At 38.5% G+C, this 24752-nt stretch overlaps 1 pseudogene; it reads right to left on the bottom strand.

Moving 5' to 3' along the window:
• Positions 1-4159: 4159 nt before the first annotated feature.
• On the bottom strand, positions 4160-24209 carry LOC113076738 (small conductance calcium-activated potassium channel protein 3-like; annotated as a pseudogene).
• Positions 24210-24752: the final 543 nt, after the last annotated feature.

Below are 24752 nucleotides of genomic sequence, written 5' to 3' on the forward strand. Positions count from 1 at the left end.
ATATACACTATCATTCAAAATTTTGGGTCAGTATGGTCAAAAATGACAATAAACACACATTGTTACAAAATATTTATTGCTATTTTTTAAGCTTTCTATTTATCAAAGAATCATGAAAAAAACATGGCTGCCACAAAAATGTTAAGCATATAAAAAATACTTTTTTTTTTTTTAACCGTGATAATAAATAATAAAGGTTTCTTGAGCTGCAAAATTGGCACATTAAAATGATCTCTGAAGGATCATGTGACACTGAAGACTGGAGTGATGTCTGCTGAAAATTCAGCTTCACCATTAGAGGAATAAATGACATGTTAAAATATATTACAACTGAAAATAGTTATTTTAAATTGTCTTCATATTTTAAAATATTAAGGTTCTTACTGTATTTTTGATAAAAAAACAAATGCACTCTTGGTGAGGATAACCGACCTTTCAAAAATATGAAAAGAAAAAACTAATTCTCACCGACCCCAAAGTTTGAAAGTAATATATATGATATATATGAATTAACTTAACACAGACAACTTGAGATAAAGTGAAAGCATGACATCATGTCCTCCCTAAATTTCTGCTCTTTTATCAAATGTACACTGTAGTAAACTATCAGTTTTTCACACAGATTATTTTCTTTGTTTTTAAGTTAATTACAACATCATCTCTACACCTCTACATAGTTTCTCAGAAGACTCCAGTGATGAGGATGCCTGCATAGCGCCACGGGCACTTAATAGCGAGGAAAGGATCCGTGTGCTGTGTTTGTGGAGACAACATCACCTTCTTGAATAATGCTGCTGGCGTTACACTAAAAAAATGCTCAACCAAAGTAAAGATCTGAGTGTGGAATCTGTGGCAGTCTCTTTAGGTGCATGTGGCATCTGAATGACATATGCAAAAGCACCCGAAAGACACAATGGAGGTAAAACCTGTGGTTAAAATGGAAGAGACGATGAAATCAGCATCAAAGACGCCATGAATACACTGATATGAGAAAAACAAACTTATGGGATCAATTCATATTGTGTATCAAAGCAAGTTGCTACAAAATGATGCTTGCAAGGCCACGCAGAAACGCATCGACAGCTCCACAAATCAAGCCTCACATATCAAAACAGAAACCGAAAGATTGCCTGTTACTATTAAACAAAACGACATCTTCAGCTTTTCCTCATGCCTTTTGAGTCAATCAGAACAAGAGCATCTAAGCTTTAGACTGAAGGAAGAAAATGACATTGAGGATGGGCTCGGAGAAACGGCAGCTTGTGAGGTGGCTGCAGAAGAGGAAATTGGACTGACGGAGGATGACGAAAGTGATGTCAGTGATGACGAGGTAAATCCTGACTCACTACCCCCTGGTGACACGGCGTACATCCCAGATTTGGATTTAAGCTCCGATCCTGACGACCAGTGACTCAAGAAGCAGCTCCTGCGACAGTCACCGAAAGAAAAAGAGACGGAAGAAACAGACCCCAGACAGGAAAAGACCTGCAAATAAGAATCTAGAGTCAGTCGACATTGCAGAGAAATTTGGGTTTCAGTCTGATTCTCCCTTTTGCTGCTATGGCAAATTCGCTAATTTGGGGAAGCACATGGACGATTGCAGGAACAAACTGAAGTTTGCTTGTTGCCTGTGCAAAATGGTGTGTGAGCATGAAGAGTTGCTGCTAAAGCACATGACCGAAAAACACCCCTCAGCTGGGTATGTCTGTGCATACTGCCACAAAGTTTTCTCAAGACAGGACACTTTCAAAAATCATGTCTGTTTGAGAAGACCAACAGGCACCATAAACTTGCCGGCCACCCCGGTAACCCAGTTACCTGCCGTGCCTTTATCCGGCAGCAGCAGTCAAGTAAGACCTTTTGCCCCTGCTTTGTACACCAATAAAAACCCCATTCAAATTATCAAAATAACTCAGACAGGGAACAAAGTTTCCACAACCCCTCATCCTACACCTGCGGTGACCACCTTGGGATCAGCCAAAGCTTTAACTCTGCACCAATTGCTTCAGGCAACTCCTGTGATTCCTGCTAAGGTGACTGACATGGTTCCACAAGTTGTGGCAGTGCCGCAAACTCTTGTCAGGCCCCATTTCCCTCTGAGAACTTGTGTCCCTCGCCCGAAAGTTCCTGTCCTTTTATCTTCGGTTGTGCGCCCCTTAATCCCAAATCCGGCCAGGATGACAATTCGTATCCCTACCCCTTCCAATCCACCTCTTCCAGCTCAAGTAGTTGTATCCTTCTCACCTACTGTGAACGTCTTTACACCCAGGCTAGTATCAGCCAACAGGCCTGTTCTGAGACAAACGCCTCCGGTTAATATTAGACCCCTACCTGTAAACATTCCACAGACCTCGGTCACTTGTCCTACCCTGGTCAGGACTCTTATTGGGAACAACCAGCCACAGATCCCTCCTGCCCAGGTTAAGGCTCCGTTACAAATATTGGGCATGTTTGTGAACCGAAGCAGGGATTTGGCTCTGCAGAAGCGACTCAAGCAGAGTTGGCGCTCAAAGACCATCTTCTCCTGTCGTCACTGCGGTGTGATCTCGAGACAACCATCGCTGAGGGTGCGTCATCGCTACTTACACCGCGGGTCAAGGTTGTACAGATGTCAGTGCGGAAGGTCGTTCCAAAGGCAGCTGCATTTGCTGAGACACCAGGTTCAGCATGCGGAGTCAGTCCGATTTGTTTGTGCACGATGTGGAAATACATTTGAAGGGGCGCATAAACTGACCTGGCATAAACGGAAGCATAGAAATGGCAGGCGGTGTGTGAAGAAGAAATGCATGACGGCTTTTGACTGTAGCTGTGGACAGATGTTTACAAGGCCGTCTGCACTGTTGTGGCACATGCTTAAAAACTCAAATCTTTCAAACCGCACTCGAAAAAACTCACAATCTGTCTCTGTTTGAATTATTTTGTGTAAATAAATCACACATAAGATTGTAAACTCACCTTTTTAAACATCTGGGCCAATCAACTGCCCTAACTGATCTTTGTAAAGTGTATGTATTATGTAGTCAGCGGTTATGTGATCAGATTTCTTCTTCTTTTTTTATTATTTTTTATTTGCAAGCTGAAGACTTAGTCCAAATCCGTTATAGCACAGATAGTAACATTTTAACCCCATAGATAAGTTTTGTTTCAGAGAAATGTTTCGTGAGCATTGGTATAATTTATCTTTATAATTTATAGAAATGGAGATTGTTGTTCTCTGTCATAAGATGGATGCGACTACTAAAAGAATGCCTACTTGGAGTATTTTAAGCAAGCTCCCATTTATTAATGACCAAAGAAAAACAAAATTTTTCTTTTTCATTTTCAGAAGGGTTTTGTGTCATAAGGCAATGATTCACTCTAACCCATGTGTAATAATAAAAAAAAAATGTACATAAATACTCGAGAGAAGTTTTTTTTTCCTTTATAGCTTTCTCATCATGATATAGTTGGGAAAACACAAAGTTGTGCTAACATGAGATGGCTTTATCAAAATGTGCAAAAATAATGCTGTAAACGTTTTTTTTTGTTGTTGTTTTTTCACTTTGTGTCATTTTCTCCTGGCATTTTTATGTATATTTCACAATACATCATGCAAAAATGAATCTTGATTGTAAAGCGCTAAAATTTTTCTGGTTTGTGTCATTATGGGTTTTTTTTTAGTTCCTGAATAAGCAGCAACAGTTAATGATTGGTCAAATAATGAGTCGGGTGCCATTCATATGCTTTCATACCAGCAGTTTCAAATACTCAAAAACAGCAGTAAAACTAAGATGAAGTTCTTGTTAATAAAAGAACTACACACAACGGACCCGACCTCTTTTCTTATTCTCATTCTCATTGCCCTTCTATAATCATTATACTGCATACAAATCTAGGTATTAATTCTCCTCATCCAAAACAATAAACAAGAAGCACAGGCTTAACCAGAGCGAAGGCCAAACATGCAACGTACTTTTGTCCACAAGGAGGAGATACCAGAGAGGAATGAAAGCCTCTGTCTTAATGAACTTAAATACAGCAAGACTCAAGGCTTGAGCAATAAAGATTTTTTTTTCCGTTACACCACTGTTCTGAAGACCATAATACGCAAAACCTATTCATAATGTAATTAGAGCTAACAGATGGCCTGTCAGGTTAAGGGGCTGATGGAAATTCAAGTCATTCACAGATTTCTTTATTGGGGTGCAGGTGGTTCAGCCTGATTTAGGGTCATTCTGAAAATATCAATGTACAAGGGCAATAGTCAGTGAGGAAGTCTGGCTTACCCTTGACACCTAACTACAATTTATCTGACTTACCTTTGAAAAAGTTGCCAGCAATTTATAGAAACCTTCATCAGTGTGTAGTGATCAGGTTGTACACACATTTAAATGTAACTGGGAAACATTGTATTAAATTAGAGTCATAAAGTTATTATCATGTTGCTCAGCAGGATTCATACTTCCCAATTCTGAGATGAGCATCTGAACCTCAGACGTTTTCTTCGGTTTGATAATGACTAACTTCCCCAGTATCAGGCAAAAAAACAGGAACAATAGTTTTTTTTTTTTTTTAAGTTTCATATTCCTTCTGTGACTTTCACACTGATATAAATCCAACTGAGGCCTGTGCGATTGTGTTAGAAGAAATCAAAATGTGTTCTTCTGTGTAACACCAGAACCTCATCGTCTTGGTATCTATCATGAACTGAAATTTTAATTCAGGAGTCAAAAGTTCAAAGTAACCAAAAGTAACCTTTTCCCAATTCACGTTCGTAGCATTAAGGAAAGGTTCGTAAATACACATGACAGAACGTCTGTTCAAAATAAAACTGTCTGCTGTGGTCGTTGCTGCTCTTAATTCCTTTGTTCATCATAAAGTTCCTCCATCCGTTTAAGAGGTTTAATTGAAGACAACTCAGAAGATGAAGAGTACATAGCCTTCAAAAGAGATGTCCCAGGTCACCTGTGTAGAGAAAGCCAGACTTTATGCAAAAAACCAACACGTTTAGGTCAAGCACATAAACACTGTTGACGGCATTACCTGTGGTCCAGTCTGCGGTGATGGAGAGTCTGTGTGAGCAGCTCAGAGGTGTTTTGGAAGGAGCGTCCCAGCTCGTCCAGCTTCTGCTCCATGGAGATGATTCGCTGCTCAAGCTCAAGGTAAGAGCTGTTCCAGTTTGCACTCAGATCACACATGATCATCTGCATCTGTTTGAAGACAAGGCCATTTCCAGCTATATTTCATGAGTGAACGATGATTTGCCCCCCATATTAATCACATCAGTATAATAAGATACTCAACATTTGGTCAGATTTCTCACTCAAAATATTTAGGACATATAGTTTCTGAAAGATCAAGGTCTTGTTTTTCTTCTTATGTGCACCGCCTTCAGTATCACACAGGACACTGTCAGACTTAAGTTAGTTTTTACAGAGATTTTTATGGTTTCACAGAACATTTATATATCTGGGTTAGGCAAATCACTCTTTTATCCTGGCAAACTGACCTAGACACGAGTCTGATGTATGACTTACCTTCGAGAGATCCACCATCTCACTGGCAAAATCCCTTAACTTCCTCTGCTTCAATCGCAAGTGACGAAATCTAGTAGAGACAAGAAAAAATGAGTTCTATTCTGGTAAAATGCTTTAACAGAAGTCAGCTTGTCAGCAAATTAAATTTTAATTCGCTTTTTATTTTAATTTCAGTTTAAGTCATTTTAGTACTCCAACTTAAACTTTTTTGATTTCAGTTAGTTGCCTGTCATAAAACAAAAGAATGCAACAGGTTTATTACACATTTTGACATTGGTCAACAGAGCAATGCTGAAATTCAGTATTATCAGATGCTGTGGATGTTGTCGACTCTGTGGCAATGCCAAGGAAACATGTCTAATTTAATTCACTGACACCAGCTGGATTTCTCAGAAAAGTGGTCTGATTAAGGATATTTTTCATTTTTTTACTTATCATTTTCTAGCTTTTTCAAAGAAACTGATTTCATAACTTGATAGTCCTTTTTTTACATACATATGTACAAACATTTATCATATTTTACAGTCAAGTACTTACATGTAGTACATAGTGTACTTACAGTGTATTTATCTGATAAAGTTCTGGTAATACAAGGTTACTACATGGGGTAGGGTTAGGTTCAGGGTGACTAGTTATTACATAGTTATTGTAATTACTATAATAAGTACATAGTATGTACATGAGGAACAGGACTGTACAATAAAGTGCTACCAAATGTTGTATTATATATGTACATAGTAAGTGAACAAATGAATATTATTGAAACCTTTTTGCATTCATGTAGGTTTTTGGGGTCATTTCAGGGTTAAATTCATGATTTTCATGAGGCCTACTGGCTGATGTCCTTGAATATGCTGTTTTCCAAAAAAGCAAAACAGAAATCAGCTTTTGCAGGGGAACCATCAGCAACTGCTGTATCATGCAGAAATGACCAGTGTCCGTGTGACATGGGAACAAAAACCAGACAAACCAAACCAGAATGACCTCTTAATTGTGTTGCGGTCTGCTTGCTGGGATTCTGTTTTAGCTGTCGCTGCAGTACTCAGTTTCTTTCCAGAGTATTTTTGGTGGTTCTGCTAACCGTAAAACAGGAAGTCAGAATCCCTCCACCCTTACAGCCATCCACAATTACTCAGAGATCTTATACATGCACACATGGAACATTCTAAGAGCCAGATTCCTGTAGTCATTAACGATGTTAATAAACGCTGTGGTGTAAATTCGGACACACAGCTTCCTATTCATTGGTCATAAAGGAACTGCAGCTAAAGAGGGCAGCCAGCTGAGCAGCAGAGTTTGGGCACCATTGGATCTTCAGACTGCATGTTATTACCTGGGTGATCAACGACTGTTTTTATTTTTATTTTTTGATGGTTGTTCATGAGTTCATTGATTAAACTGAGCTCTGTTCTTCAGAAAAATCCTCCAAGGCTATTAATAATTTAAATAGAATAATCATTTGTTTTAAATTATGTTTCATTATCTATTTGTTTAAATATATATTTATATTTTCAACTGCATAATATAATTTTTTCAGCTGTCCACAGACCCTCTTCCTTTCTCTTTTAGTGAATCTTGTATGAAGTGTAATGGTTGAATGCAGACTGTAATGGATCACTCACACACGGATGGCCTCCAGCAAGCATCTCTGGTGATGACGATGCTCTCCACTGTTGTCCTTTGTATGGGTGGTGCGATGCAGCAGCCAACATTCTCTTAGTACATTGGCTGCTGCGTGCCGGATCTGTGTCACAGAGAATTTGATTACAGTAATAAGTAATCCATCCATCATAGCTCGACAATGATAGTCTATTGACAGTCTGCAGGCCATTCCTTAAGTAAATAGTTGCATGTTTGCATTGTTCAGAAGACAGCTGATCAAATATTGTCTGAAACTACTGTACAAGTTGTTGTCTGTTTAATTACACTCAGTAACTATAATATTATTATTTGTGATGTGTAAATGACAAATTACTACATAACAGAGTATTACTAGAAAATCTGGACAGGATGTAAGGAAACTGGTGCAGTTTATTAGGGTGCGGCCTTGAAAACAAAAATGGAACGACGGGAACGGAAGGACAAGTAATGGTTATTTTGAGGGTGATTTGAGGATGAGAATAGCCATCATAAAGTTATATGTGGGTTACAGACAGTCGAGGTTTTTTTTTTCTTTTAATCACACATTTCTCTGCTCTCTTTGATTTTATTATTGTCTGGGTTCCCATTAAAGACCTGCTCATAGTCATGTCACAAGCTCCCTGGCAATTTTGTGTATTTGTGGTTATTAATAACCACAGTGTCCAACTGTGTCCAGATGTCTTCCTTTAATGTATCATCAAGGTAAAACATTGTAGGACCTGTTGAGTAGGACCTGTGGCATGCACACACACACACACACACACACAAACACACACACACACACACACACTCAGCAATACAGCTTGTGACAGGATATGGCTTTTGCCAATTAGGTTTAGACCTTCATGAATGAAAGGAATATTCTAGGCTCAGTTCAAGTTAAACTCAATCAACACCATCAGTGGCATAATGTTGATTACCACATGAACTATTTCCATTTGTCCAAAAAAATAAATAATAATATTCCAAAGCGGGTCTTCAGTGAGGCAAACGGAATAAAAGTAAATTAGTCTAATTTGTAAACATTAAAATACTCACTTTATTATTGCTATTTAATACTATATGTATTAACATTAACATTTCACAACTTGCTCATGACAACACAACATCATAAACCCTAAAATTAACCCTAAAAAGACAAATAATTGTACCAGCTTTATGACTATAAGTGCTTTTATAAAGGCTTAATTTTTCTTTTTTTTTCTTCAAAATTGGGCCACATTCACTTCAGTTTGAAGTTCACCATCGTAATGAAAACTAATAATAGTTTAAATAATATATGTATTTATATTTACTTTGTATATACATTGTTTATTTAAAAACAACAGATCATATACAGATCATATACAGATCCCACAGATCATATACAGATTTTAATCACCAGCATTCTAATCAGTCACAGTACAGATCATCTCATCACTCATCACTCATAAAAGCACACACTCCTCACAGCCTCATTTTCTTGCCTTCCTTGTGGATCAAGGACTCAAAATGTATGCTCTGCTTACCCATGATCTCATACGTACCTCCTTACAAGATTTTTTTTGTCTCCCTTGTCTTCTCCAGTGTCTCCCTCTATCTCCTAACTCGAATCCTGCTATACTCACCTGTCCCCAACTCCTGGTAATCTCCATAATCTCATTCATTCTTTGTGTGTTCTCCAACTCTGGTTAAACAAGGAAAACATCATTATTTTCATTACTTCACCAAAGACTCACCTGCCAACAGGTTGGCTATAAAACTGTTAATAAACACATTTGTTGGGTTAACATTCCATCTTCTCTCAGAGTCTGGTATTCCATAACAGAAGACCAGGCTATAACAGCATGAACCTGGCAGTTGTGGATCCCTTCCAGGAGCTGGTGGCTTTTCTCCACAAGGTCCTCAGCAAAACCATTCCCACTCCCACTGCACCATCAGCACCTGCTTTCTCACCAGCGACATCTCTGGCACCCATCTACAGTGCCAGTCCCATGGCCAGTCCAGCACACTTCTAGCAGATGTAATGAATGCTTGCTGTTAACCACCTTCTGCCAAGGATTGGAGAACTCTCTGGGGCTGCATCTTGGGGCTTACGATGGCACCACAGGGCTTGAGCACTTTATTCAACTGTCCATCAGAGTCACCAACAGTGCTAAGGACTGTATGGAGGATAATCAATACCAAAAACTGCCTCTTTTTCACCTGCCAGAGTATCCCAGTTTTCCATAACCTTACCTCGAGTCCATGCAGATTGACCACACGTGTTTATATTGTGGCCAGAGTCCACTACTCCTCCTAGACCCATGGTGAATGTTGTTTCCTATTCTGCCATTAATATACATCCACTCACCTATATGGTTTAGCTCACCGCTCACTGGTGGTCACTTTGGCCAGGGAAAAGTTTGATACTTGTTGGGTTTACTCCAACTTCAGGTTGGTCAGCTACATACTGAGGACATCTGCCTATTGGTTCTGGAGAATTTTACCACTGGGATCATTCTAGGGTGTCTCCGGCTCATTTCACATGAACCTTCCATCTCATAATCCACCAGTGAAGTCCTGAAGTATGGCGAGGATTGTTTCTCCAGGTGTTTCCCAAATCTGCCTCGACCAGTCTCCCCGACTTCAGTTTTTCCTTGGAACTTCACCTCCGTCAAGAGCATATAGAAGTGATCTGTGGATATTCCCTCATGTCCATGTCAGCAATGTTTTCTGGCTGAAACGAGTCTCTCAACTACCATCTCTTAGACTATGGGACTGTGCCATTAACATCCTGCCCAGTGAACCAGTGCCCAGACGCAAGGTATATCCTCTCTTCATCCCTGAACAGAAGGCCATTGAAGAGTATATTGAGGAGGCATTGCAACAAGGCTTCCTCTGTCATTCCACTTCCCCTGCTGCTTTCAACTTTTTATTTGTTTCCAGGAAGGACAGAGGCTTGCAGCCTTGCATAGATTACCAGACATTCAACAAGATAACCATTAAATTCCATTACCCTCTTCCTCTCATACTTGCAACCCTGGAACAACTTTGCAGAACTTGAATCTTCACCAAGTTGGACCTCATCCGGGTACATGAGGGGGATGAGTAGAACACTGCCTTTGTGACCCCTACAGTCCACTATGAGAACTTGGTCATGCCCTATGGACTAGTCAATGCCCACCCAGTATTCCAGGAATACATGAACAAGGTGTTCCGGGAGTACCTCCATCAGTTCGTCCTGGTGTGTATTGATGACATTCTAGTGTACTCCTGAAACAAGACTGAACATCGCCAGTACATTACTAAGGTCCTCAAGAAGCTCTGTGAACACAAACTGTATCTCAAATCTAAGAAATATACCTTCCATCTTTCCTCCATCCAGTTCTTCAGATATAACATCAGTTCCAGTGGTATCAGAATGGATGAGAGGAAGCTGGACCAACTACTATTAAAGAGCCCCAGTGATTTCTTGGTTTCTCCAACTTGTATTGCCTATTCACCAATAACTATAGTGCCATCACCTCTCCTCTTACCAATCCACTTCCCATTTCTCAGTGTCCCTGGTTAAATCTAGGAGTGGAGTTTGTGATGGATTTGCCTCAGAGGGGTTCACCTACATTGTGGTTGTGGTAGACAGATTCTCTAAAGCCTGTCAACTGGTTCCTCTCAAGGGCCTACCAACAGCAATGGAAACAGCTGTTCAATCATGTCTTCCACAACTACAGCATTCTAGAGGACATAGTCAGTCTTTCTTCTGGTTATCACCCTCAAAGCAATGGCCAAAAGGAAAAGAAAATCCACAAGATAGGCCATTTCCTCCATACCTTCTGCCATAGCTACCAGAACTCCTGGAATTGTTACTTCGCATGGGCAAATACGCACAAAACTCCCTCCATCAACCAGCCACGGGTCTCGCCTCACTCCAGTGCATACTAGATTACCAGCCACCCCTGTTCCTCTGGTCTTGGGAATATTCTGTTCTGACATCTGTGACCAACTGGTTCCAGGAGACAGTGAGGGTCTGGGACTCAGCTCACCAACTTTGGCAGAGGGCTGTTCATCATCAGATACACCATGCTGCTGTCCAGACAGCCATTTTCCAACCAGGCCAGAATGTCCAGTATGACTCCCCTGCAAGAAGCTGAGTCCCAGGTTCCTTCCTGGTCATTCGCCAAATCAACCTGGTCACTTATTAGTTAAAATTACCTCCACACTACAGAATTCCCCCCATTTTCCATGTTTAACTCTTAAAAGTTTACCACTCACCTGTTTCTCCTGTTCCCACAGAGCCTGGTCCCGTGGTTGATCCCCCTCTTCCAATAGTACTAGAGCCAGGATAGCTACTCCGGTCCTGGAGAGCCACAGTCCAGCAGACTTCAACCTTTCAGGCCTTGATTAGCTTGTCCAGGTCTGTTTGATTAGGCTTGAAGCAAAAGTCGTCAGGACTGCCACCCTTGTACTAGAGGATGGAATGGTTTGTGCAGTCAAGGAGATCTTGAACTCCCGGTGCTGTAGTTGTTGGCTGGAATACCTTGTTGATTGGGAAAACAATGTTCCAGAGGATAGATCTTGGGTCCCCAGGCATGACATCTTAGACCCCAATCTTAAAGCTGAGTTCCATGCATCACATAGTCGAGGTCATCCACCATGACATTGAGGCCCTCAGGAGCAGGCCGTGGAGAGGGGGGTTCGTCATGGCCACACCAGGCTCACCCATCAGCGCACTCAATCACCAGAATTCTAATCAGTCTGTCACAGATGATCTCATCACTCAGCCAAAGCTATAAAAGCACACACTCCTTACTGCCTCATTGTTTGGTCTCCATTGTGGATTAAGGACTCAAAATGTATGTTCGTCTTACCCGGGATCTTCTACTTACCTCATTCAGAGATTTGTTTTGTCTCCTTCGTGTCTTCTAGTGTCTCCCTCAATCTTTTCACTCCAAACCTTCTATACTCACCTGTCCCCAGCTCCTGGCAATCTCCATCATCTCATCAATTTTATGTATGCTCTCCATCTCTTGTAAAACAAGGGAAACTCTCATCATTATCTTCATTAATTGACCCAAGGCTGTCTATTTACCTGAACTCACCTGCCATTATCCATTGCTACAAAACTGTTAATAAACACACCTGTTGAGTTAGCATTCCATCTTGTCTCCAAGTCTGGTATTCCATAACAATAGACAAGGTAAAGTTATTTTGTTGTTGTTGTTGTTGTAATTTTATGTCACAAATGCTGTCAAGGAAGCTTAAAACCTGGAATATTACTTTTAAAAGTTTGATATTTTCGGTGGTGGGAAATAATCAAATGTAACTACATTTTCAAAAACACCTGTCAATGCTTGCTCACTCAAAACAGTCTGATTTAATTACCCTTTGTCGAAACTCTAAGCATCTACCATTCTTCTATATGCTTTTATTTTGAGGTCTCTCCTCCTTCCCTCTGATGGATCCTGCCCACCTGCCCACCTCTGCATCAAGATCCTAAGATCAGCACCTTCACTCATTTCCAGTGCATATGCTAACACTCCCTCACAACACACACATCAGTGCAACTTATTTCCTGTCTGAGTTAAACTTCTCATGGACTGACACAAGTTTTCCTGACAGGGACCTGATTGTTTCCTCCCTTTGACGCCTTTTGTCCGCTATCAAGATCTCAGTGGCCACCCCTGCCTGGCCATCCTAAGCATTTTCCCACACTGTGCTGCTATTAGGAATCCCCTATTTAAGGAAAAAATAATATTATAAAAAGCCTCAGAAATCAAAACACGCGTGCAATGTGGAAAATTATGCTGCTTCCATTCATGCCTCTGCATCCTCTGGGTCGATGCTTTTTATGTTTCTCATCCGAAATGGACTGATATTTTTAAAGATTAAGTTAAGTATTCCCAAATGGCTAAGCTAAGCTTGGTTAACATTAATGTATCTTTTTTTATCACTACCAAATTGGTCATAAGGAAATAACCATAGGTGTTGACATAAAGACAATGAAGAACTTAAAGAGAATGGCATTTATGGAGTGTTTTATGTGGTGGTCTGTCTTGCTCACCCGCTTGGAGATCTGAATGTCCATCATGAAGAAATGCACATGTTTCTCCCCTTTGTTAAGCGCCAGTTTCTTAGTCATGACTGCTACCAACATAGCAGTACATGCCACACCCTGACAACAAACACATAGACATGAGCTTGGTTACCATCTGTCTTATTATCCCAAACATGTACTCAGGCATAAAGTATTCAGAGTTAATGATATTCAGACAGTACACAGAATTATACAAAGATTCTCTGTAACAAGTGTATAAATATTTTTTTTTTTGGGGGGGGGGGGGGGGTAATTAAATATAATGGCATTTATTTTATTCAACTCAGTTTCAAAATTCGGAAAGCTTTTCCAAAACAAAAGATATAGGAATGCAGCCCATTAATAAAATAAAATATAATAAAAATAAAATAAAGTTTAAAATTTAAAATAAAGTGGATGTCTGTATGAAGAATGTTTCCATGTAATTTTACACTAAACAGTTAATTTACCTGAACGCCTTCATTTGTTGCATTAGAGAGAAAAAAATGTTGAGAGATAAAGAAAGGGAGACAAAGAGAGAGGCAGTTAGTTGTTATGAAGAGAAATAATAGTTAGTAAGCATTAGTTTGTTCGCTATATTGACTAAAAGTTCTGAAGACACAAAGGCTTACAGTTCTTCCATAGTTGATTATTTACAGCAGTCAAGGAAAATGTTGAAGCATAATTACAGAAATCCCCTTGTTTAGCCAGGATTATATATATATATATATATTTGATTTATGGTTTTCTACATACTGTAAAATCACCCTTCATAAAGATGTAGAACAATCTGTGAAAATATAACCTTTATATCTTTAATATTGACTGAGTAAGGCCATGTCAAAGATTGAAATCTTGGTGAAATTAATGATTAAAATCTTTGATGCTCGTTATCTCATAATTAGATTTTGAGACTTCAGCCTGGATTTCATAGACAGGGTCACATATATTGTGCTGGCAGACAGTGTGAATTCCTGTGTTATATAACTTGAAATATGTAGACACACTCATCTTTTGAACTAGCCCACCTCACAAGCAGAATTTTTAGGAATTCATGATGCAAAAAATTAAGCTACAAAAAATCTTGATTATTATTTTTTTCCCTTCTCCACTGCAAATATTCAAACACTTAAACCATATTAATTTGGAAGAAAAACAATATAATCTTATATAAAACTGTATATAGTTATGCACAAATTCATTGCATATGACATAGTCATGTAAAAAGCTATAAACAAGAAAATATCTCAACTTCTTGATTGATGCTATTGTCTTAAAATGTAAACTATATTATCGCCCAGCATCTGATAAAAGCAACAATATAAGGCATTAAAATATTAAGATATAATAAACATTATCATCACAATTTTCTGTGGCTGCTTTGAAAAAACATGTTATGAAAAGTACCTTAAAAATAAAATGTAACTTAATTTTTACATTAAACTATTATCACATTTTACAATAATGGCAATTATCTCATTGTTTGTTCTTTTTTTTCATTAGGTTTAATTTAGTTTAAGCTTAAAGCAAATGATTTGTCATTGATAACCAGGCATATTTTATTATTACTGAGACACCCATTTTAATTTTTATTATTTTAAAGGTTAGTACTTATTTCTATATTTTCTGTTTCATTTTAATTTTATTACAAGATTTTTAACAATGTGTTTAGAAATTAGCATTTTATTTTTTGTTGTTGTTGTTGTTTTTACTCATGTTGTTTTCATAGATTTTTTTATCTCTGATTTAGTTTTACTTATTTTAGTACATCAAAATATACAATTAAAATGAGACATATTGCCTTGGAATCTAGGCTGAAAGTATATGCTAAACTATTTATATATTATATTCATATGCTAAAAAATTATTCAGTCCATCAGTTCGATCGACTTTTTGCTTCCGGTCGGGTCGGGTACGCTGGCGCTCTTGGCAGCTGCTCCTCTCACCGTTTTGTTTATTTTAGTAATGTTTTATTATTTTAAGCGCCTCTATGATTGACCCATCTCGTTTAGCTAAAGACTCTTACGATCTTTGCCGTGACGCTGGCTTGCTACGTCCTAAACGATATATTCACCGGGGTTTGAGGCGAAGCTTTACAGCTTCATCTTCTCCCAGCATTTGTATTTCTACATGCCGACGTAAGACTTACAATCTGTTTTACACTTGTATTGATCAACGTAATTTAATACTAGTACCCCGTGTGGAGATTAAGTCATTGTTGACTCCATTTCATAGCTCGACTTATGCTGCATTATTTAATGCCCGCTCTGTGAATAACAAGGCACTGTTCTTATCGAATTTTATTCTGGACAAAAAGTTGGACTTCCTGTTTTTAACTGAAACATGACATAGAGAAAATGATGGACTTCTGTTCAATTAGATCACTCCTGTTGGTTTTGGAATCTTAGATCTTCCGAGGTTATCTGGCAGAGGTGGAGGCATTATTGTGATTTACAACCTGCAATTCAAGATAAGCCCTGTATCTGTTTCCCCAGTTCTCATCATTTGAATGCCTAGTTCTGAGTATTTCTGCTCCTACATCTACCATCAATTGCAACAGTCTATAAACCACCTAAGACATCACACAAAGCTTTTACATCAGAATTTGCTGAGTTGTTGAGCTTGAGCTTGAAGTTCCATAGAATTCTTATTGTGGGGGACTTTAATATACATATGGACCGAAGTGACTGCGGTTGCCAAGGAATTTTTATCGCTTCTTGACTGTCTTGACTTCTCACAGTTGGTGACAGGCCCAACTCATTATAAAGGCCATACCCTGGATCTTGTGATATCAAATGGTTAATTTGTATCACAGTTATTCATCTGTTGACATTGGATTGTCTGAATCACTCAGCTGTTTTCTTTAATCTGGAGATGCATCTTTCAAGTGTGCCTACAAAATGAACTGCAGCATTCCGGAAGTGGAAGTCTATTGATCAAACAGTTTTTTCTAATTCTGTTGTATCCACTTTAAGTGACCAGCATTCAACATCTTTGGAGGAGAAAGTTTCACAGTTTAACAATGCACTTGTTACTAATCTTGACTCTTATGCTCCTCTAAGGTCACGTCAGATTACTTCAGCCCACACTGCTCCTTGGTATAATGATAATTTGCACACTAGGAAGGCTGCATGTCGTAAAATGGAGCGTAAATGGCGTCTTACTGGCTTGAATGGTCATTATTTGGCTTGGAAGGACCTTTGGGTGACTACAGAGCATGAATTGAGACTGAAAGATCTTCTTATTTTTCTCAGACTATAGAAAACAATCAAGGAAACCCCAGACATTGTGTTTCAAACTATAAATAGACTGCTTAAAGTTGATGCTGCCACCACCTTGCCTGTTTCTCAACAGCTATCTGATTCTTTTTTTAAATTTTTTAACTCTAAATATGATAGTGTTCACAAAAAAATTTCTGTTGCATCTGCTCCCACTGTCTCACTTCTCTGTTCATCTGGGTTTACTGGTTTTCCTCTCACTAATTTTCCACATCTTGATTCTGAGGGTCTCAAAAGGGAGGTATCAAGCATGAAATCTCCACTTGCTTGCTTGATCCTATTCCCTCAAGCTTATTTAAATATTGCTTCGATGTTTTGAGCCCTATTGTCCTTAGTATTATGAATGATTCATTGCAGATGGGAGAGGTTCCAGCAGCATTAAAGATTGCTGCTGTAACCCCAGTACCAAAAAAAGAAAATAGTACTCTGGAGGATTTTAATAATTTGTGACCTATCTCCAAACTTCCGTTCATGGCAAAAATACTTGAGCGAGTTGTTACTTTTCATCTACGTAACCATCTTGCAATTAATAACCTGTTTGATCCTCTTCAGTCAGGTTTTCGTAAATTTCACAGTACTGAAACGGCTTTGGTCAAAGTTACCAATGATTTGTTGATGGCTTCTGACTCTGGTGTAATTTCCATTCTCATCCTTCTTGATTTAAGAGCAGATTTTGATACTGTTGATCATAGTCTATTACTCGCCCGCCTTGAACAAGGGGACAGCTTTGAAGTGGTTTAAATCCTATTTTACTGACCGCTCTCAGTTCGTTTCCATGGGCGGTTTCAGGTCTGCGATTAGGTCTGTTTTCACTGGGGTTCCTCAGGGCTCAGTCTTGGGCCCTTTGCTTTTTAATATTTATCTGGCACCACTTGGACAGTTGTTGCAATCGCTTGGCCTCCATTATCACTTTTATGCTGATGATACACAGATTTATATACACTCAAAGTCTGGTGAACATCTTGATGTTGATTTTCTGTCCGGCTGTGTTTCTGAGATAAAGGAATGGATGAGTACAAATTTTTTTGTGTCTGAATAGTGGTAAAACTGAAGTTATGCTTATTGGTTCCCGTCGTCAAATTTCAAAAGCTGGTTCCTTATCTTTGACTATTGATAGGCTTTCATTTGAATTCTTTTGTCCAGAGTACAGTTAAATCATCCTTTTTTCACCTCAGAAATATAGCTAGATTACGTCCTATGCTAAATTTCTCAGTAGCTGAAAAGCTGATGAATTCCTTTGTCATCTCTAGGATAGATTACTGTAACGCCCTTCTAGCCGGAGTCTCTAAATCCACACTTAACAAACTACAATATGTACAAAACTCGGCCACCAGGATATTGACTGGGTCCAGGGTATGCAATCACATCACTCCAGTTTTGGAGTCCTTACACTGGCTCCCAGTCCGATTCAGAGTAGATTTTAAAATTATGATGCTGACATATAAAGCATTGCATGGCTTAGCCCCTTATTATCTATCTGAGCTGTTAACTTCCTATACCCCAATTCGGAGACTGCGTTCTTCACAATCCAAACTTGTTGGCTGTTCCTCAAACACGCTTACGATCTATGGGTGACAGGGCCTTTTCTTCTTATGCTCCTGTCCTTTGGAATTCTCTGCCTCCTGATCTTAGGGAAGCACAGGGCTATGACATGTTTAAAGGTAGACTTAAGACTTATTTATTTTAATAAGCATTTGATTGTTGATGTTACTTTTATTGTTTGAGCTATGTATTGCTTGCTTTTTGTACAGCGCTTTGAGAAGTTGCCTTTAAAGGCGCTTTATAAAATAGAGTTTATTATTATTATTATTTAAAGCAACAAAATCTGTTTTATGGTTTTAGTTGTAATTAACTATAATAACCCTGTTTATAACCAGTGTGATTTTATTTATTTATTCATACTCAATTTCTCAATGATAAGTATCTATTTGGGCAAGAAGAGAAAACATACTGATGAAGAATATAATTTTTTTGCAGTGCTGGTGGTGGAAGTGCAAGTCAAACACACAGAAGTGCATCATACTTCAATTTGATGGGTAACAGGTGATAATGGAAGCTGATCTCGACACTTGAAAGTCAATAAAATCTCATCTTTAAGTAGAGAAAGTGATGGGAGGCATTTACATGAGACAACCAGGCATGTTGAACACTCCCATTGAATGAGCTGCAGGTGAGAGGGCTATCCCTAATCAACATCCCGTATACTGTTCCAACTGAATTAGGAAACATTTTTCTGGTTTTCCAAGTCTTGGGCACAGGTTGGCACACCCTCCTGATCTAGTGGCGCCAAATGCTATAAACCACCTAAAAATGGCAATGGTGGAAAGTTTTCCCTTAAAAAAAAAGGGGGAAGCTTATAAAAATACTGAGCGAGGGAGAGAAAGAGGAGTGAAGGATTATTTTCCACTGTGTCAGGGAGGTGTCTGGGTTTGGCTTTAGCCTCATGCTTCTGTCGTGTGAGCCGCATGCTCCTATCCTGCGGGCTTATCTGCTCTGATCGGAAATGAGGGATGGAGAGAAGAGAAGGGTGGACAGTCCGGTGCAGATGCAGCTGCCTGAGTCAGAGAGGGGCTGGAAACCTAACCCTCACGAATATACGGCACAACACAGCACATGTTCACAACACGCACTGGCACACGCTAACGTTTGTTCATAAAGTACATTAGTTGTCATGAACTAGCAATGAAAAATAAAGAACTGATTAATCTCAATTGTAAATAAAAGACTTTTTAAATCTCAATGTATTGCTCATTGTTGTTATTTACTGTTAGTAAATGTAGTAACTAGTGTTAACTAGTGTGACCTTATCGTAAAGTGTTACTAATCATCCTTTCATTTTCTTTGTTAATTACCTTGTTTTTAAACTACAAAATTGTAAATCTACAATAAAAACGATAATTTGACCCTAACGTTAAGAACTAATATGTGTTAATATTTAAAAAGAATAGTAATATTTAATACGCTTCTTCCATGAAATTAATACATATCGACAATATTTTCAATCATTCTGTCTGAAATGATCTTGTACGGGTGTAACCAAAGTACTTGGTTTACAGACAAAACAATCTGTGTATCATTTTGCTAAATCATTCCCTCCCTTCTTCACTTACTGAACTCAATGCTCAGATACACCCAGACACACACAAAGCCTGAGAGTCCATATTTAAAGCATTTTTAAATATGTTCATCATGCCTTAAAGATATGATTTAAGCATACAATCTATAACAAACAAAAACTAGTTTGCTGGATACTTGTTCAAATGCAACTTATTTATTCAGATGACCGTGTTTATTAATCATGCGACTGAATAGCTGAAAGAAGTCACAGACTGAGACTATGATTCTATTTAAACCGTAATCTTCATCCTTCTTCAGAGGGCCTGCTTGCACAGCATCACTGAGTGCCGCTGTCAGGAAGGGTGGAAGAACAGCTGTGACTGTACAAAAAATGTGTCCAGATGGACGTGGATCTTATAAATCAGTCACAAAGCTTTAAGTGTGATGAAGTGGAACCAGTGCAGCAAGGTGTCATTTAAGAGACAAATGACTTATAAACCACATACAAGCATTCTTAGACCGGTATTATTTAACTGAACTATGTTGTGAATATGCATCTTTAATTATAGGTTATCCTGTGATCAACGGGTCAGTAAAATGTACATCTAAAGTATATGGCATAGTTACAGTTAACTGAAAAATGACTCATAGTGATTCTGATTTAAAGCACAAGCTCATGAGCAAATTTGAATCTCTTTAATAAAACGAACATAAGAGTAAGTTTTCACATCATCATGGCTCACGCTGTATTTGTTGTTGTTATGAAATATTACATACATATACTGTACACCAATATAGCTGACTAAAGCACACACAGTTTTCAGGCTAAATTATTGTCACATTTGCGACTATTAAAATCAAAGTCGAGAGCTACCTAACAATGCATATACAACATCCTGTTATAATGCTAAACAAAATGTATTTCTTTACTAAACTAAAGAAATGGAGCTCAGTGAAACAGTAGGAGTCTTTGTCTTCTTTCATAAAAAAAAAAAAAAAAGTTTTCATCTTCAGTAATTGTCAATAATTACATCATTTATTGCATTTGTCTCAAACTGCTAGTACCAGTAGATCGAGAGCATAAGAGTAATAGTTAAAATGAATAATAGTTGAGTAATATGAGTAATAGTTAAAAGTAAGTTTTTATTTACCATGACACCTGTGAAGAGACACACCAACTTGCCACAGCTGGTGTGAGGGTACACATCTCCATATCCCACTGTGAGGAAGGTGATGGCTATCAGCCACAATGCTGTGTCCATGCCACCTGTCTCTACCTGTTGCTGCCTATAGGTGGAGACAGAGAGTGACTGTAAATATACGCAGGGTATGTATTCTGCAAAACTAACAAAACCAGACTTAAACTGATTAAAAATGTCTAAATAATTGTTGCAAAAAGGCAATGACTCATCCATGCCATGACAAGTAAAACAGAATATATTGCTCCAAATTTGACGGTCAGTAATGAGCTGATGCTGAAGAGCAATTTGTTTGTTCCTGAAATAAATCTATTCATAAGAAACGTACGACCACAACTCAAATTGACCATCAAACATTAGAAGAAGCTTGATAACACTTGATTAGCTGTTTCTAATGAGTCGAGCAAAAAGCAAGTGAATGGAAAAAGCATAATAAATACTGTCTGTGTCAGTGTTTCGCTGCAAATGATTGCACATTCTGTACCTTTCACACAGTCGCAGCATCCAAGCTGCGGAGAGCCAGAAGAACATAATGAAGACCAGCAGCGTGCGGGCCGGATACTTGTTCATTAGCACCTTGAGCACAAAGCGGAAGCTGAAGTTGATGTTGTTGAGGGAGCCGATGCTCCTGTACGAGGCGCTGAGGAGCACCTTGCTGTGTAGCAGGACGGCTCTGTGCACGAGATACAGTCTCAGGAACATGAGGGCCGACAGCAGCAGCTCCACATCCAGCATGACTTCTTTGTGACTCGAGGACAAGCAGAGGGGGGTAGAGGAATTTTGCTCTGGCTCCCCCAGCCAGTCTGTCCCCCATATCTGGCCTCAGGTAGATTGCCACGGGATGGATAGCACAGACAACGAGTTCCAGGGAGATGCCAAGCACCCGGTTACTGGTCATGGCAATGCGCCAGTCCACCTGGTTGTGGTCAATGATAAAAAGCTTGAAGAAAGGAAAGAAAAACAGAGGCAGGATGTGTATCAACAAGAGAATCACTTGATTGATCTCATAAGGAAGCAAAGATTAACAAAAGTAAGGCCGAGACGAGAGCGTGAGCAAGATGTTCTTGATTCACTGTAAGAACGGGGCCAAAACAAATACAGCCCTGCCCTCCCTGATAGGACGCCCAGCTGTAAACTGTTTTGCTTGTGAAGGACATGTGTGTCGGTGAAACTACCCGAAACCATAAATCACAAATGAATGGCTCATTAATTACATGACACAAAAAATATTAAACATGACTTGAAAAGCTGGAAATGAGTGACACCACATATCAGCAGTCGTCTTGGATTACAACAGACAGTTTGAAAAGTACATGGACCAGAATTCGGTTGTAATTGTAACTGTTGCTTACATTTTCCTGCTACACTTATTGTACCAGATCCAGCCGCTGTATAATCTGCAAAAGTTTTTCACTCTGCACTGCAGAATTCTCCTCATACATGAGGTCATTGGGTGCGATGACAAGACACAGAATTCTAGGTAATTTACTCAAATGTTTAGGCATTTCAAATCAATAGAGACTTACTGTGGCAAAAAGGCATGGTTTAGCGAGGAAAATTTATAATGCTTAAACTACACCAAATAATGTAACATATTGAGTGTAACATAATTAACCACACTATAATCTAATGAAAATAGAAATATATTAGTAGTAGGGTTATTGCATGTGCATCCCAAGGGGTTCCAGAGTGTATTTGGAAAGGTTTTGCTTTTGCTTTGTGAAACTCAGGTATAAAATAAATGAAAAATATTAGAACTGTCAGTATATGAATATACTTAATATTGATTACAATCTTGATAAAGGACAAAAAATTTAAAAGGTTATTGTGAATTTTCTAATATTTGTCTTGTTGTTATGAATTTATATCTCACGTTTCAGACTTTTCTTCTCAGAAATGCACTTTCACTGGTAGAAACATTAACTTTTACATTAAACTTTTTCATTTTACATTAACTTTTATAAAGTGTTTCTGTAGCTCAAACTATAGAGCAGTGCATGGCACTATACCATGCTCATAAAAAAAACGTATAAGACAAAAACAAACTATAGCTTATATTATTATTAAACTTATAATGTATAAAACTAAAACAAAATGTAAACATATTATGTTGCACCATAAATACTTATTAAAAAAAATACTTTTCTTAAAAGGAAGCTTTTCACCCTGCTGTACAATACTGATAGCAACATGTAGTTGCATAAGTTCCTGCTATGATAGGAATGACAACTGAAAATATCAATACTGAAGAGTCACCCCAATCAACAAAAGACTACTGGACTACAAAAGTGTTGGCCTTAATCTGGAGCAGTGTATGACACTTAATATATCAGTCCATATGACATTTTACATTCATTTGCTTCAATAGAAGTTAAGCAAACCTAATTCATCTGGCTGCAGAGAGTCAGATTTTGTCCCCCTCATGGAGACACAGTTAAGGGCTCGTCGGGTGCAAGGAATGGGGTAAGGGTTGGGCTGGTCTGAGAGAGATGTGAGATTGTGTAGAAGCAGGTAATGTTGAGTTGGGACGATGAAGACATGTGCTGAGGTACTTAAGAGTAGCAGGGGTTTTTGGCCAAGCGTCATGCTTTCCCAGAGTACAGCAGATTTTAAAAGACAAGAATTAAGAATTGTGCATAAATATGCTTTCTCATTCAAGTTCCTAATTCTTCTGTTCCTTTTTATCTTCGCTTTTGTTTTACTTCATTGCCCCAAATGAGTCAGAAAGTGTAACTGACTTTTTAACTTTAAAGACCATGAGGTCCCTTTGGCCCCCATAATGCTAACTCTGTGCGAGGAGTTCAGATAACCCCATCTGCTCCTCACACTTCACCCTTCTTATCTCTACACTACACTTGTAGATAGATGCCCTGCTGTGAAACGTTTTCTGAATTTGATGCTGCCAAAATTTAGTCCGATTTCTCTTCCTGGCCTCAGTAAATTTTCTCTTTAACCATTATTCATTCCTGCTTAAGCCAAAGCAACATACATTATAGTTTTGGAACTGTGGTCACACAATCAAGTGACTATTTTTCAGAACTAGAAGAACTAGAAACCAAACTGAAAACAGTACTAAAATTAGGATGAAAATATCTTCAAGAAATTCTTAAAGGACCAGTTCAAAAAAAGAAAATTATGTGATTGTTCTACTAGCTAAATATTTGAATGCATGTTTCAACTAAGTTAACATTCATATATGGGCAGAAATACCTTGTTTGTGTTCACAAAAGAAACAAAGTCATACAAGTGTCGAACAACACAAGGCTAATGAGTAAATGATGACAGAATTGTCATTTTTGGGTGAACTGTACCTTTAAGAGTAATATCTTCTGACATTCAGAGTTTAAAAGGAGGCGATTCAACGTAATCAGATTGAACAAAAACACTCACTCTGATGTCTTTATAATGGAAGGCGATGATGAGGAATGAGGCAAACAACCCCGTGGAGAAACTGATGAGAACCATTTATGGAGAGGCATAATGGATCCTGGAGAGAAGAGAGAAAACAAAGAGAATGAGAGTGAATTATACCATAAAGGTTATAATGTTGTACTACTTTTCAATGGGAGAACTGAAAAATAGTACTTAAATTCAAATGATAAACATTTAATAGTCTAAAGTTACAGTATTTCACTGTAATTTCCACTGATTAATTATTACATTTGGTTTAAATAAAGTGAGGCAGGTGCTTCCTGTTGAAAGAAAGCAATGAGCAATGTAACATTTTTAGAATCCTAATTAAGATAGCTTTGCTAACTTCAACAACCATGTTATGTGGGATGACCATGCATGAAAATCGGCATCAAGCTTATTTGCCATTAGAGGTCAAAACTCAAATCCATTATTCAAACAGGCGCTAATTATGCACTAAATGATGTGGAAAGATGCAATATGACCGCAGGCAGTGTGAGCAACACAAAGGGGAGGGAGACAAAATGTGGAAAAACTTGCATAAATAGCCAATTTTCCTGCATAACCTGTTTTCCAAGAGAATGGTAAGCTTAAATAAATTATCGTGCCTGGAAGATCG

The sequence above is a fragment of the Carassius auratus genome, unplaced genomic scaffold, assembly GCF_003368295.1.
Source record: "Carassius auratus strain Wakin unplaced genomic scaffold, ASM336829v1 scaf_tig00021091, whole genome shotgun sequence".
NCBI classification, from domain to species: Eukaryota; Metazoa; Chordata; class Actinopteri; order Cypriniformes; family Cyprinidae; genus Carassius; species Carassius auratus.